We start from the raw sequence: 15,862 nt of genomic DNA, 5'->3' as shown, positions 1-15,862 counted from the left end.
ACTGATGCATACCACTTTGAATGGTAACCTAAGCATGAACTTCATTTTACAGTCTCTGCATCTTTCTCTCAAAATTAATTGTGAAGTTTACTACATTTTTAGATTAAGATTATATTCTTTATTTGGAAAAAAAAATTAATAAGCAGAACAATATGGGGGGGGTATGAAATTGTCCTCATTTACATCTTCCTGTTTCCCATTTCTACAGCAGGTAAATAAAAGAAAAAAAAAACCAAGAAAGAAAAGGACATATCAAGAAAGATAAATCAAGAAAGAAAATCAAGAAAGAAAAATCAAGAAAGATAATGTCCTTTTTCTTCATCTTGAAAATCAGAATGTTTCAGGAAAAATACAAGATAAAGAACAATACCTCCCTCCAATCCCATTGTCTTTATTAAAGTCTGGCTACCTATAAATGAGGCACAGAAAATACCATAGAAATTACACGTTTTCAATTGTTTCTAAAATATTTTCTTTATGTTTCAAATTCTGTTAATAATGATATGTATCTCTAACATCCCACATTTCTCCAACAGACAAATATTCACACACATGCTCAGAGCTCACCTCCATCCATCTGTGTATGAATGCTTATCTCCTGCACTCTCCATACTGTTCAGGACAAACATTGTTTTTCTAGTTATCTTTAAAAATCTACAGTTCGGCTCTAGTGCCAAAGACCAGTCTGTGCATTCACATCCCTTGTTCTCTTAAGTGGGCTGGGCAGTCTATGTGGATAACAAGAAGTCTACATGATGCAGTGGGCTCTCTCCCAGCCTGGTTCACAGCTGAAGGAGGGCCTGCCAGTGGGCATACATTCGTACAGCACTGTTTGTAGCATTATATTTCTTTTATATCAACTTGCATTTAAAACCAACCATTTGGACTGGAAACTCAGCATGCCACGTTGTAAAACTCAGTGGCTTAAACCTTACCTCCCAGCTCGGGTAGTAAGACTAGGCTCTGTATTTTGGTCAACTCCTGATCCTTTTCAAAACAGCATGTGATGTTCAGGAAAAGATGTGGCTTTTTGCCAGCCACCATAATTCCATTTGAAACATGCAAAATTCATAGATAACACTGAATTTTCAAAAATCACTAATGAGGCAAAGTTTATAATGCATGTTTAAAAAAAAATAAGTTTTTAAGTTCATTTTCTTTGACTCATGATTTCTGAATTCACATTTTGGAGGGTTTGACTTTTTTTTCATGCAACTATGAAGCCATCCTATTCCTTTTAAGTAACAGCTGTGTTTTCACATAACTATGTGGTTCTGGGATCGGGGGTTTTAAGGGAGAGTCCTAACAAATACTGTAAAATAATCACTATAAATCAAGAGGTTTGACAACATTACACAATGCTTACAACATTGTAGTTGCCGTCCAAGCACTCAAAAATACTTTCCTTTACTTCAGCATGCACACACATTCTTGTATAAAAGCGTGGTTCCCGGTGAACTCCATATTTCCTTTTTACCAGAAACCAGGAGGAGACACCTGGGTGACTTGCTAAGTGGTAAGAATATTTGTTGCAACCTCTTACCTGAAACACATAATTTCTTAGAAGAATATACAGTCTCCTATGTCTTCCTGCTCACAGACACATTCAGGATTACCTATGTGCTTTCGGAATCAAGGGGGTGTAACTTTTTACTCAGAAGCTTTCCTTCCTGTTTAACCGGTTTACTAAGGTAATAATTCTTTCCCACGTCTTTCTTCAGGGAAATTTCAAACAGTGGTAACAATAAAAAAGTAACACCTTATCTATTCACTTTCTCAATATGGGAACTCAACCTTTTTTTGTTTGTTTGTTTTTTACCTATTGTGGTTGATGATCTCACTCTTTCAGTGCAAGAATCAAACATGCATAAAATAACAAGACAATTTCTCCAAGGGAAAGACTTGCCTGTTAGAAAGATTTGCCTCTTAGAAAGACTTCTGTACAAGTATATGTTCAGGAATTTTACTCTACTCCATCTTCATGCAACTTCCATCTAACTGTGCTGCTGGTACACCCTCAAAGGAGCTCCTAGCTCTACTAACAGGAAAAGGAGACAGTACAAAGTTTGCATGTCAGAGTTCCTCTGGCTTTGGCTCCTCAGTATGCAGAGCCGGGAGAGTTTAATGGGGTAGAACCTCACATAGGCTGGGGTATTTCCCAAAGACCGATGAAGCCTTGCCCCTCTGCAAAGGGCTTGCTAAACAGCTGGAATAAATACAGCACTGGTCACAAACACCTTTCTAGACCAGAGCCCACCAGAAACCCAGAGCCCACCATAAAAGGGAGCAGCAGAGGCTCCAGGCACTATGAAGAGGGAGCTCCCTCAGGGACCATTTGCCTTCACACTTCATACCATTCCTTAAAAAGGTATAAAATGATTCACTGAAGTGGCTATTCAGGATTCACACAAAATCTGAATCCTAGTCTACTCCAAGGTTGTCACATGAAAATGTTCACAAAAATAGTGAAGGAATCACTATGAACAAAACAATATTTCAGTTATAAAAAAGCCAGGCATTAAGACTGAGCAGATTAGGATAAAGCATTTAAAGTTAATTATTAATCTCAGATATCTTATATCTGATAAACTGAATGAAGTAATGATTTGATTAAGCATTACATGGAAAACTTTGCCCTTCAAAGTATAGCAAAAAGCTGCCAACGACATCATTGTGATTTAAAAGCAGTTAGCTAAGGACAAAACTTATTTCAGTTGGTGAAAAGCGATGCATTTTTTCTCTTATATTCTCCAACCTTTAAAATGTCATCTTGCTCCACAAACCATTTGGTGGCATTTATGCTGTACTGTAGTCATTATCCGTGATTGCTGTAAAGCGATCCTGAGAGAGAGGAACACACCAGTTTTAGAAGCTGCCATTCCAAGTCTGTGGCAGCGTGATGTTGCTTCATCTCATAGTGATTGGATACCGTAAAAGGAGGAGGATCATGAAAACAGAGGAAATATGCATGGGAAGAGCTTACATTCCCAAGCAAACACAGAAGGCTGTACTTGTAACGTGAACTGATCTGGGACAACTCCTCCTCTCTCCCCACAGGGATTTCCAGGAGAAGATTATTACAGTTTTTTCTTGAGAAACTCTGAACATTTTCAGGATTTTATTAGGCTTTTAAGGTGGCCGCTGTTTTCTGGTTTTTTTCTGGTTTTTTCCTGTTTTCTGTTTCCCATCAAAGTAGCGGGCAGGAAACTGCTGAGTCACTTTCTACCCTAATTCGTCCAAGAACTACCAAGAATTTCCTCCTCCTCTTTTGCTGGCATGTGGGAAAAAAAATCTCTAGAGACAAAGAAAACTGGATACTCTCTGGAATGCCTCTTTTCTTTCTGTTAGATACTCTCGCTGCTCCACCAACCGGCAGGAGTCTGCATTTCACTCACATTAACTAATAATCACGTCTTTGGTTTAGCCATGTGTGAGCATGCTCGTATGAGCTAGGTCTGATAAAAAGCTGCAGATAAAGAGCTGGCAAAATATTCACTCCAACACACCCTAAGATGAAATACAGATTTTTGCTTTCAATGTTGCTTCACAGACAGTTTGGAGCTTTCCCAAATCATAACCCTGCATTTGAAGATTTGAGGCTTCAAGTAAAAACGGTCTTGCAAAAAAGCATTTTGGCAATCCATGGGACCAGAAAACTAGCTAAACAGAGAGCCAGCGAGGAAATCGCTCCATTTCATAACAGATCCAGCTGCCTGTGTTACTATTCTCCAGTGCCACCTACTGTCATTTTCCCAAAATTTTCACAAGAGGAGAGATTACGGTGTCAAGCACAGTGGCAGTTAAGCATTTTGTTTGACAGCAGGGCAAGATTCATGATTGTTGAGATCCTACTCGAAGATGATGTGATACTACTTCTCTTTGATCAGTGCTCCAAAGTACTGCTGCACCAAGGCGATGACAAGGTACCAGCAAAACTACATTGCTACAACAGTGTTTTTCCATGTGCTGATGAAAACAAATGTCAAGATTTTGTTGTGTTTAAGCAGCAGATGAACAAGAATTCTGGTTAAAAAAGGGATGTTAAGGCATGGGGATTTGTATCACAGGCCCTTACTTCCTTCTCTCTTATGAGCTTCATCAAGCATGGATTGTGCCTTCTTACTCATTTAGTAAAATCCAGCAGAGTAGATGCTGCCGGGCAAAGAAAATAAAAGTTGCAAGAAAGAGAATACAGTGGTTGAGTCATTGGCAAATGATTCATCTGTAAAAGAGACATTTGCTGTAAAGGGTAAGCAGGACTTTTCAATTCTGAAAACACTCCTCACCCTCTGTTTACTCACACAGAACAAGTCAGGGAAAGGATAGAGATAGAAGGGGGAGTGGGGTGGGGGGGTGGCGGCAGGCGGAAGCTAAGTTTCACTTTTCCAAGAAACACAAATAGAAAAAAAAAATTGTTTTACGTACAAAACATTTTCACAGGCTCTGTTGACACCTACATAAAATACACAAAGTTCCTACATTACTAACACCCTCCTGATGTTTGAATTACCCTGCTGTGAAAGATCAACCTCCACAGTCTATAGGCACAGACTGCAAAGCTAGCATTGACTAAATGTAGACTACAGATTTTAAGCTCTCCTGTTTGAACACCTTTTGTACTTTGATCCTCTGAAAGGAACAGCCCACTTCAGAAGAGTTGTTTCTGGCAGAAACAATTACTTCAGCTTTAAAAACAATTAAATAGCTGAGAAAATTAAGTGCTGGAATGAAGAACAGTCTTATTGCAACCATCTTAAAGTATAAAGTTAAAATAAGAAAAGCAGACAGATTTTTATGTACACATGTACACACATAATCTCATACGTGAATGCTTATATATGCATATATATGTATATTTACATGTATATAGAGATCTCTCTATAAAACTTAATATATGTGTACAGATATATACAAATGCCTAATAAATGCTAAGTGACCGAAAAAAGAGCTTAAATTCTTCAGAAAAGAAGTCAAGCCACAGGTTTCAGCTGAGAGAGTCAAACATACAAAAGCTTAGTGCTTAAAGCCAAAGCTTGTTTCCATACGGCTTTATAAATTTCACTTTTGCTGTTTTCTTCTATTTTTCTTACCTTCTGTAATTTTTTCCACTGTTTTCTTATCCTATTCTTTTCATTTCCCCAGTGTAGTGTGCCTGCTCAATGGCTTTCTGTGAAATTCAGCTTTGTCATTCCAGTATATTCTATGGGGTTTGTTGACCTTCAAGAAATTGTTTGTATCATAGACTGTACAAATATAAAACCACAGCCTTGTGATACTAGCACAGTGATAAGAAAAGCTCCCTAGCCACTACAGTAGGCTTTTACCTATGGAAAATTTAGTGAGCTGGCTCATCACCATTCCTAAGAGGCCCACCTGCTGCATCTTCTGATGCATGAGACTCTACAGGATTGCTATAACAGAAGGAGAGCAGAGAACACCCCAAAGCACAGAATTCAGCCCCTCTGTCAGACCTGAGCTGGGGTGGCAGAGCCAGAGTGACCTTCCTATATTAGCTTGTCCATGCTACATCAGGGAGCTGTTATTACAACTGACTTGAGCAGGATCTAACTTAAGTACGACTTTAAATTCAGCTCCTAAGTGACCACATAAGAGTGATGGGGAAATGGTAATGAAGACCCGCCTACATCCCTTGTTGGGTTTTGCTGTGAGTGGACCTTTTATTTGCATGATGTGTCAGCTCAGTGGCTTGTTCAGTATTCAGATGAAGTAGTAGGACTGAGTCTTTCTCTTATTGATGCCATACCTTTAGTGAAATAAGTGAAATTATAAAACCTTATTCTAGGTTTATACTACCAGTAAATATGATACTAAAAGCTAGTATATACTGTAAACCTAATACAGCATCTGAATCAGCTCTATGGTCCTTATTAAAGAAAACAAATTAGTAAGTCCTTAAGAATAAAAAGAGGCCAAAACAATAGCTGACTTACATTGTACCAACCTTGTCTCAACTTGCCTTTCCACAAGGACGTTTGCCATAGTACACAGGTTGTTACTACAACGTCTTAAAGAATGCAATATCCTTGAACTGCTTGTGCACAGGTAGATTCTTACATATATCTTCCAACTTAAATTTTACTATCGCAATTGCTCACAGTATGACTGAAATATTTGGTTTGGTTTTTTTTAAAAAAAAGCAACACCCAAATATATAGCTTCTACAAAAAAAAATAGTGAGTGGTAAATATAATTTTTAAACCATGTGAACAGCATTCCTTATATGCAATTCAGCATATAAAGCGCCTGCTTAGATAGCTAATTTGGCTGCATACTTAGGTTGCCTATGCATGCCAGCAAAGCATTTATCACTGTTTTCATTAAAACTTTACCTGCAGCATGAAAGCCAACAATATTTTATTTGAGTTTTCACATAAATAATGCAAAGGGACTGCTCACATACAATAAAACTTACTTCTGCAAGCTGCTACTAGGAAATTAAGCTCACAGCAGCCCTCCACCACAATTGGACTGGCTCATGAATGAGTGGCTGGCAAAGAGATACTTGCAGTACTGAGAATCCAGCTTCATCTATCACCCCAAAGTGGTGGTACTCACACAGATTAATCTTACAATAGCAACTGCTGCCTGCTGTGACAGGTCCTGTGCTATCGTGTTCATGGGTTTACTAATGTTTTTGTATTCATGAACTAGGGGAGCAACAGAGAAGACCCTGTTCACTAGACCTGTAGAATTAAACAGGTAAGGTGCATTGACTGAAGCTGGTAAGATAGTTGCACTACAGCACTTCTGCAGCAATAAATGCACACCCTACCTCATGACAACAAAGCTACTCATCCCATTGCAGCAGCCGTGACTCAGATTTGTGTTCTGCCTTGCATTACTTTAGGCAGCCCAGACAACCCTTATTGCTTCCTTCCCATCTCGCTCTGTCTTCCACTCAAATGCAGGAATAAATTCATATCAAGAAGGGAGTCAGCAGCACGGTGCTTCATAGCAGAAGTGAGTAAGACAGAAGGGGAACTGTGAGGCCCAAGCAGGGAAGGCAAGACAAAAATTTTGCTGAAGTAGGGATATCTCAGTGGAAGATGAAGGCAAAGGAGTTCGTATCTGTGCACAATGGCCTCTACAGGTGGCTTGTGTCTTCCAGGAACAGATTCCCAGCTCACAATGAGATCAAATCATCTGGTGAGCACTGGTTTAGGAAAGGAAGAAAGAAAAGCAAGAGCACCCTCTACTCATCCCTGCCACTCAACAGACCATGAAACACCCACATTTAAAAATTTCTGTAGTCTCTACACAAACAGTGATCTCCTGCCACTTTTTCAGAGGGGGTGGCAGGAAACTATCATAAAAGAAACAAGTAGTACCATACTTTTACCATGGCCTACAAGGTAGCCAAACCACCACGCATGGATAGCATGAATGCAGATAGGAAGAGAGACACTTTTCACCACAGTTGCTGGGGAAAGCTCTGGGCTTCAGTACATTAAGCAGTGAAGTCTTGTCACCATTGCCTAACCAGCCTGTGCCTAGTTCACTACACTCCCCTTTGAGATTGATGCAAAATAAAAAAAAACAGTTTAGAAGAAGTTTTAGACTAAGGGCAGTGACATTGTTATGAAGGGATAAACGCAAGCAGCACAATCATCTCTCTTCTTTCCCAAGAAGTGCTGAAGCTACCAGATTCATCTGATCCCAAGCGTAAGAACACCAGACTGCTCCTTCCAGTGCTGGCAGCACGCGTGTGGGGGCTGTCCTGATGCAAAACTCTAATCCTGGACACTTCAGTGCAAACCTGCGGCATTCAGGTCAAACACGAGTCTGAGGTATACTTAAAAGCCAACGAATACAGAACTCACTGTCATTTTGGCTTTCATTAAGGGCTGGTTAGCTTTTGGAAGAGGAGGGGACAGGAGTTTCAGAATGTATAACAGCAATTTGACCCCATAGGTCTTAAAAATAAAGAAAAAGAAGGAAATTTAAATACACCTGAAATTCAGGTGCTGAGGTGTCATCTCAGAAGGCTAAACTGCAGGTCTCCAGGACACAATCTAAAGCATGATGTCATGTTGTACCACAGTAATATGCCCTTCCTTTGAGGCCTAGTGTTACAATTGATGGCTATGAAAATATACTGGAATTTGAGACTATAAGCATTTTATCTTGATATTAAAATAAACCACACCCAAAGAACTCTGTGAACATCTGAACTTACTTCTGATGGCCTTAATTAACTATGCCATGCCTACATTAAAGCAGCAAGTCCGGGAAAAATCCAGTCATCCTAGACTGAGGCTGGAGCCCACTCATTATACATTGTTCATGTCTGCTGCAGACTAGGAACAGCGATCTCATTCTTCACTTGGTTGATCTACTTTTATATCCTGGATTCAAAAGGAGTTATGCAAACTTCATGTATGCTATCAGGCTACAAAGAAGCCTATTATAATTAGGATGTGGTTTTCTTAGATGTAAATGTACGTGCAAAATAGAAAAAGCTTTGATATTGAGATTTTTTTCCCCTTGAGGTTCAAGTATTTAATCATTTTAATAATATTCCATTTTCCTGTTGCACTTATTTTCAAAACATCTTTTGTATTAGCTTTGAGTGTAATAATTCCTTTAAAATTCCTCTGGAGGGCACTATTACCATAACTATACAATTAGCTACAGATGGATATAATGGAGATAAACACTAAATAGTTTTGTTAGCAGGAGACTGAGCGTCTTTTAACCAAGACAGCTTCTTTACTGCTGTCTGGGTTTTTACTCTTGTTTAGAGAATATGGGAAATCTTAGCTACAAAGAGAAAGAGAATTTAGAAATTATTATTGTAGGGGTTTGTCTTGCAGAAAGGTGGTGTGAGTTTGGGGTTTTTTTCCAGCCATCATCTATGTTAGCAAGTACTAGAATTTAGTATATCCTTCAAAGGCTTTGCAAAAGTGATACTCCGAAGGAATAGCATGATTTGCAACAGCTTGGATTGGGAAGGGATGGAGGAACTAGTTATGTTGCAGACTCTTCCTGTTCTCTGTGGCCACTCCTGATCCTTGAGGCTCGGCCAGTTACTATGAGACTTCTACTCCACTCTCCCCCTGTTTACCAGAGCTGCCTTGTTCCATGGTGCAGAGCAAAGTCATTTATGCTTCTAGAATTTAGAAAACTCTGTCCAACATAAAGAGAGGGAATGATATTATTTTGGCGCTAGGAAAGAGATTGTGACACACCAGGGTTTCTTAGTAGCTATGTATTTTTAAAAACATGAGAGTGAAATCAGAAGTGAGCCTCACAGTTCATAGGAAAAATTTTGGAAAACGGGATAAACTTACGAAAGCTTGCAAAGGTCGACTTCAAAGCGAATAGCTACTATGTCTAATCCTATCGCCCTCTTGTGATCATGCAGTATAATGCATGACCATGCATGACACTCTTGAGTGCTCTGAAATTTTGTGTGGTAAACCAGTGGTGAACTGTAATCCTCCGAGTTCAGGTTTCAAGTTTCATTTTGGTCCCCTCATGTCCTGGTAAACATCTTAATTATGTACAAAAAATATATTCTCATCGCTTTGATTTTACTACTTACTTTTGAGTTGTTTGGGTTTTTTTTTTCGTTTTTTTTTTTTTTTTTTTTACTTTTATGACTTGCACATGTAGTTGTTTCACCTATTTTCTACTTGGAGCAGGAATTATTCAAGTAGGTGCAATACTTGTGTGACAGTAAGCAAGTATAGCAAGTAGCATAGCGAGGTTATAAAAGTGCTGAGGGTCTTGGACTGCTGTATCATATAGAAGAAAATGATACTGATATAATGTGGTTTTAATTAGGCCATCAAGGAAAGAAAATAAAAAGGAAGGGTATATTTCAGTTATGATAGGCATTTATAAAAATCTACTATTACCAAGAAAGAACAAGCACACACAATTAAAACTATTAGAACAAAAATAAATGGAATTCTTGTGAACTTATGTTTGGATCGGTATTGTTACTTTCATTAGTAAAAACATCATTCTTGCTTTTTCATTGGTCCCTTACTCATTTCAGCCTGAATCTTCTGTTACTAATTGTCACTGAATTAAAAAAACACTCCCCACGTTAGTGTTTTATTTTAGGATCTTTCCTTCTTCCAACCTCTGCATCACCACAGTGAAAGCTCACAGCTTCTGCTCCTTATCACTACCATCAATAGCAATTGAAGCATTTTGTTTCAGATTAAAAGATTTTTAAAAACGTAATAACAAATGACATGAACTTTTCAAATAGATGTAAGAGGGAAGAGAAAAAATGATAGGTCAGATTTTGGATATACCAACCTTGACATTGTCCTTTTAAAGTACTCCCCAGGCAGCTTTAACTTCCGCAACCAGCACTCAAGCAGCCGCTCACCCTAGGGCCCATGGATAACTTGGCAGGATGACAGAGGTCAGCATTTCACATGAATGAACAATTTCTCCTATATATAAGGCAAGCATTCAGCTCCCTCTCTCTCTTTTCACCTGTCCTTTAAAGTTTAAACCGACACTATCATAGGTACTGTGCACAATGTAATGAAAATCCCTCTTTCTATTAACCCTTTGAACCCTTATGATGTGAAGTGACACTCTTAGGATATTAAAATGAAAGACAGAAGACACAGAAGGACTCCTCTTTCTCCACCACCCCCTATACCAGCTTCTTTTTCTGATATGCTTTCCCTCACAAACAAACCCCCATTGCCTTTCTAATTCAGTCACTGCGTGTGAGAAAATCTTGCTATTCTTCCAGACCATTCAAAATGTATGCACATAGTAGGGCCAAATGGGAGCAGTATTTTGAACAGATCTTGTATTAATACATTTCTTTCTGCGTTTAATGTTACTGAGTAGGAATAACGTGTTTTTCACTTGCATGCAAAGTATTTTTGGGTGGAAGAGGTAATCTCCACACAGTGATGTGGTTTAGGAAACTGCCATGCAGAACTTGCCAAATAATACTGACTATGGTAAAACAAAGTCATTTTATTGAGTCCTAATCAAGGCACTAGGCAACCTTTTTCCAGTCAGCATACTGTACCTGAGCAGATTATAGCCAAGCAGCAGCCATACATTTATTTAGGCCTATATACCAAGTGAAGAGACATGGAGATGGTTTGCAGACAGTGCCCCTTTTCAGCTACCAAGAGAGAAGCTTAAGCCATCGTGATGCTGATAAGCTTACAGATCTACCAGACACTGAAGAAAACTGTCATGCATTGCATTTTTTTGATTCAAGCTATTTTTTCTACTGCTTTTTAACTCATCTGACATTATAAGCTCCAATGAACTGCTGAAGTACAGCTACCATCTTTCTCAGTTCCATGTCATTGAACCCTTTTGTTGCACCACTGAAATATTTGGACAAGGTAAGAAATACACTCTCACAGCTACACATTGCTTACTGAAAGAGAACTGTAATACTCAAAACAAGGATCCTTTATAGAAATACTCTGTTTTGTTTTTTCTCTCTTATTTAGTGATATGTTTTAGAAAGTTTGCAGAAAGTATAGTGGGGTTTCAGGGACCCCTTGTTCCTCCATTTGCCAGAAAGCAAAAGCTTATGATTTGTCCACTTCTCTGAGGGCTGGATTTCAGCTAAAATGCCCTGGAGCCTGGACTGAAGTGGATGCTGCTTCAGCAAATTCAGTTTTCCAGGGTACTAAGAACTGAGAAAGTAAAACAGATGACAGGTGGTGAAGGCAGAATTTTAGCTCCACTGAAGGCTAATGGGGCCTTCTGCCACTGACTTCAAGTAAGCCAGGATATCATCCCAGCTTTGGGGAGCAGAGCAGAAAAGTTTTGTACAAGATTTAAACCTTTATTGTGTCAGACTGAGTTTGGTAGTAAAGTGTGAATAATGTTGACTTTGCTTGTAAAATTCGTCAAAAGGTATGGAAGGAAAGCACTATGTAAGAGTTCGGTATGAGCGATATTACACTGCAATATTGAAAGAAATTAAGACTATTTCTAAAAACTGCTGTTTTGAGGATATTAAGGCTTTGAAGCGTTTAGAAAAAAATAAGCCTTCTAAACAAGCTATGGATTTTCATATCCCCTCAGGGATCTGTACTGTGACCAGTCCTGTTTAATAACTTCATTGATGATATTGGCAGTGAGATCGAGTGCAGCCTCAGCAAGTTTGCAGACGACATCAAGCTGAGTGGTGCAGTTGTCACACCAGAAGGATGGGATGTCATCCAGAGGGACCTGGACAAGTTGGAAAAGTGGGCCTGTGCGAAGCTCATGAGGTTCAACAAGGCCAAGTGCAAAGTCCTACACCTGGGTCGGAGCAATCCACAGTTTCGATGTGGATGGGGGGTGATGTGATTAAAAGCAGTCCTGCAGAGAAGGCCTTCTGGGGGGTCATTGATGAGCAGCTCCACATGAGCTGGCAATGCACACTCATGCCCAGAAGGTCAACCATATCCTGGGCTGCATCAAAATAAGTGTGATCAGCAGGACAAGGGAGTTGCTTCTCCCCTTCTACTCCACTCTTGTGAGACCTCATCTGGAGTACTGTGTCCAGTTCTGGAATCCTCAATATAATAAGGATATGGAGCTGCTGGAGCAAGTCCAGAGGAGGGTTACAAAGATGATCAGAGTGCAGGAGCACCTCTGCTATGAGGACAGGCTGAGGAAGTTCAGGTTTTTCAGCCCGCAGAAGAGAAGGCTTCAGGGAGACCTTATAGCAACCTTGCAGTACCTGAAAGGGGCCTATAAGAAAGCTGGGGAGGGACTTTTTACAAAGGCATGTAGTGATAGAACATAGAGGAATTGCTTTAAATTGAAGAGGGGAAGGTTTAGATTAGACATAAGGAAGAAATTCTTCACAATGAGGGTACTGTGGCACTGGCACAGGTTGCCATAGGAAGTTGTGGATGTCCTATCGCTGGACTTGTCCAAGGCCAAGCTGGATGGGGCCTTGAGCAGCCTTGTCTGGTGGGAGGTGTCCCTGCCACTGATGAGGAGTTGGAATTAGATGATTTTTAAGGTCCCTTCCAACTCAAACCATTCTATGATTCTATGACATTCCTTTTAAGGTAGAAGAGCAACACATATGAGTCCTAATCCTTGATAGTCCCGGTTTGTCCCATTCTAAACACACTGTTTTCCTCAGCAGAGACACTGCACCACATTTCCATCTCTGGCCTTCCTGTTGGCTCACTTCCCTCTCTCTTTATAGCTGGAGAAGATTTTTAATAAACATTTGGCTCTCAAAATTTCTGAAAATTTGTTTCCAGATCTTAGATACTAGATCTTGTATAGACAGTAGCTAGACACTAATATCTAAGGGATCCTTCTCACTGTGTTTCTTGCCTCTGTTTCAGGGATGTGTTTTATGAGAGTCACATATAATGCTGATCTCAAACTTCAGTGTACATTTTAAGGTGCCAATGTAACAAGCAAGGAAAACACCTAAAACTGATGTACCTTGAGTAGAACTTTTAATCACTTAATAAGGAATCTTTATTTGCTAAAACTCAGTTTGGCAAACAGAAAAAACTCTTTAGATGTACCACAGGGTTTTAATGCTCTGTCTTACCCTCAGAAAGGAAAATGAGGGGATTTGAAGAAGAAATCTGCATTTAATCCCAACTCACATACAATTTAATTGTTCTCAGTATTTCATCTTGATCCTAGTGGTATGAAAATGCATTAAGACATAGGCAGTCTTAATACTCTCAGATGTAAGAAAGGAAGGAAATTAAGAAAGAAAAACGGCAATAAAGAAAGCAGGCAAAGCTGTGTGGCAATGGATCAGAAATCTGGAGCAAAGGAAAGAACGGCAAATTAGGAGGGAAGCAAAAGAGATAAAATCATCAGAGAGGGCAGCAGAGGATACAAAAAGAAATAAGCAGAGGAAGGAAGGCATTATCTAAAGCAGAAGTGCAGTGGAGGCAAAAAATATTTAAATGGAGCAGAGAGATGTCACAGAAATAGAAAACAAAGTTGAGAGAAAACTGATAAATTATGAAAATGGAATAAAAAAAGAGAGTAAGGAAAGTAAAAGGAGCTGAAGCAGAGAAAGAGAACGGAAAAAGACACCATGTCACCTCACAGAATACATTTAATTCATGTCAGGAGGTGGCTTGGGGCCTACATTTAGTTGACCAAATTCCTAGGGAATTAAGAAAAAAAATAATCTTAGACCTCTCCAACCCCATAGACTCTCATGAGTTCTGGATAACACCATTACAACTGCCTTTCAATGCCTTTAGGCTTTCTCTGGGATTGCTGAATTTCTCTGTTCTGTCTTACTGCTCCAAGATATTTGCTAATCTCACTCTACCTCCCTAGCTGCCTCCTGCAGGTTCCTCCCTTTACACTTTTTTGGGTTGCTTTTTTTCACCTTGATTTAAAAGGACAACTATAATGAGTGCTTGTTTCTAACCAATAGCAACTAACTGAAAGATGACAGCATATCCACAAAAACTACACTGTAAGGAAAGGAAAATATGTCAAGAAGGAAGAAGAAGCCAAGAAGTCAGCACAATTCAGTATTTTGTCTTTTAGACTGCCAACTCTGGGTAAAAAAACCTCATCCACACATTAAGCGTTAAAAGTTTCTCACGGTCAAAAATGTTATACTTTGAAGAGTGTAAATGAACAGCCTTGGTAACTTCAACTAAAATTGATTTTGAGGCATTTGTGTTTTTTTAAAAAAACAGACAAACTTCTTCAGTAATACTGCCCCAGCTATGCTCTTTCAGCCCCTCAAAAGTCAATTAGCAAACAGCTTCCAACTCTGCTACCAGGTCTGCAAAACTAGGTCCCATTTCAGTATTAAAATATTTGGCCAGAATGTAAAAAGTCTTAGAGCCATGACTGCAATGCTTTTGAGGGTGGATTTGATTCTATTGTTTCAACACCATTTAATTTGAACTCCAGCATTTCATAACATTAAAAACCTAAAAATTGAAGTCAGTTCAGCAGGCCCTTTTGGCAGAGCGTGCCCTTAGCAAGAACTCTTCCCATTCCATTCTTTGCTGTGAAGAAAGGAAAGCAAACCAGACTTGGAGCACTAATGAAGCACTTCAAGAATTAATGGTATGCATGTGAACACAATGCTGTTTAATGTTATTTGTTAGAACTCCTGATTAGCAGCCATCTTGCTGGAAAGAGTGACAACACCTCAACTCTTGCCATTCGGGATTTTTATCTAAGCGACACTGTACCAATTGGTGTGCTGTACTTAGGTAGCTTTAATCATTATATTGTATTTAGTATATAATACAGCAGATTTAAAGGGAAGAGGGGTAAGTAATTAAGACTTTCTTTCCTCCTTGTATAAAACTCTGATTGAAGTGGCTAATGCTGGGACTTCACACAAAATGGGTGAGGATCCCTGTTTCAATGATACCTGTTATGCATTACCACAGCTAAAATTGATGTCTTCCTACGTGAAAGCAGATTTACAAATTGGATAAGGCAACTAGGCCCACTTCTGTAAGTGTGCGAAGACTCAGCTAGGTTTTGAGCACAGGTGAATTTGCACCATTCTCAGGGTAAATATCCCTGAATGGAAGGAACTATGGAATTTTAAACTCAATTCTCTGTTCTCTGTTTAAGTTCCTAATGTTTCAAAATCAAAACCTTTTGTGAGAATATTAAACTTGCTAGAGTTTCCAACAGACAATTCTCTAAGCTTTATGATGGGTTTTCTAGTAAAAAGCAGAGAAAGCACTCCAGCTGATGATTGTGCTGAGCCAGAGTGGGAACCAGCAATGCAGTCTTTCATTCTAGGAAACTTTAAAGAGCAAACAAGAAAACAACATCATTTCAACTTAGTGAAGAAAAGTACTTCTGAACATTTTCACATGAAGCAAGCATTTTCTGAAAAGGAAACCAGAAAAGGGCTGAAGACCTG

Source organism: Phaenicophaeus curvirostris, chromosome 1 (genome assembly GCF_032191515.1).
Source record: "Phaenicophaeus curvirostris isolate KB17595 chromosome 1, BPBGC_Pcur_1.0, whole genome shotgun sequence".
NCBI lineage: Eukaryota > Metazoa > Chordata > Aves > Cuculiformes > Cuculidae > Phaenicophaeus > Phaenicophaeus curvirostris.
This window is presented reverse-complemented; position numbering follows the sequence as displayed.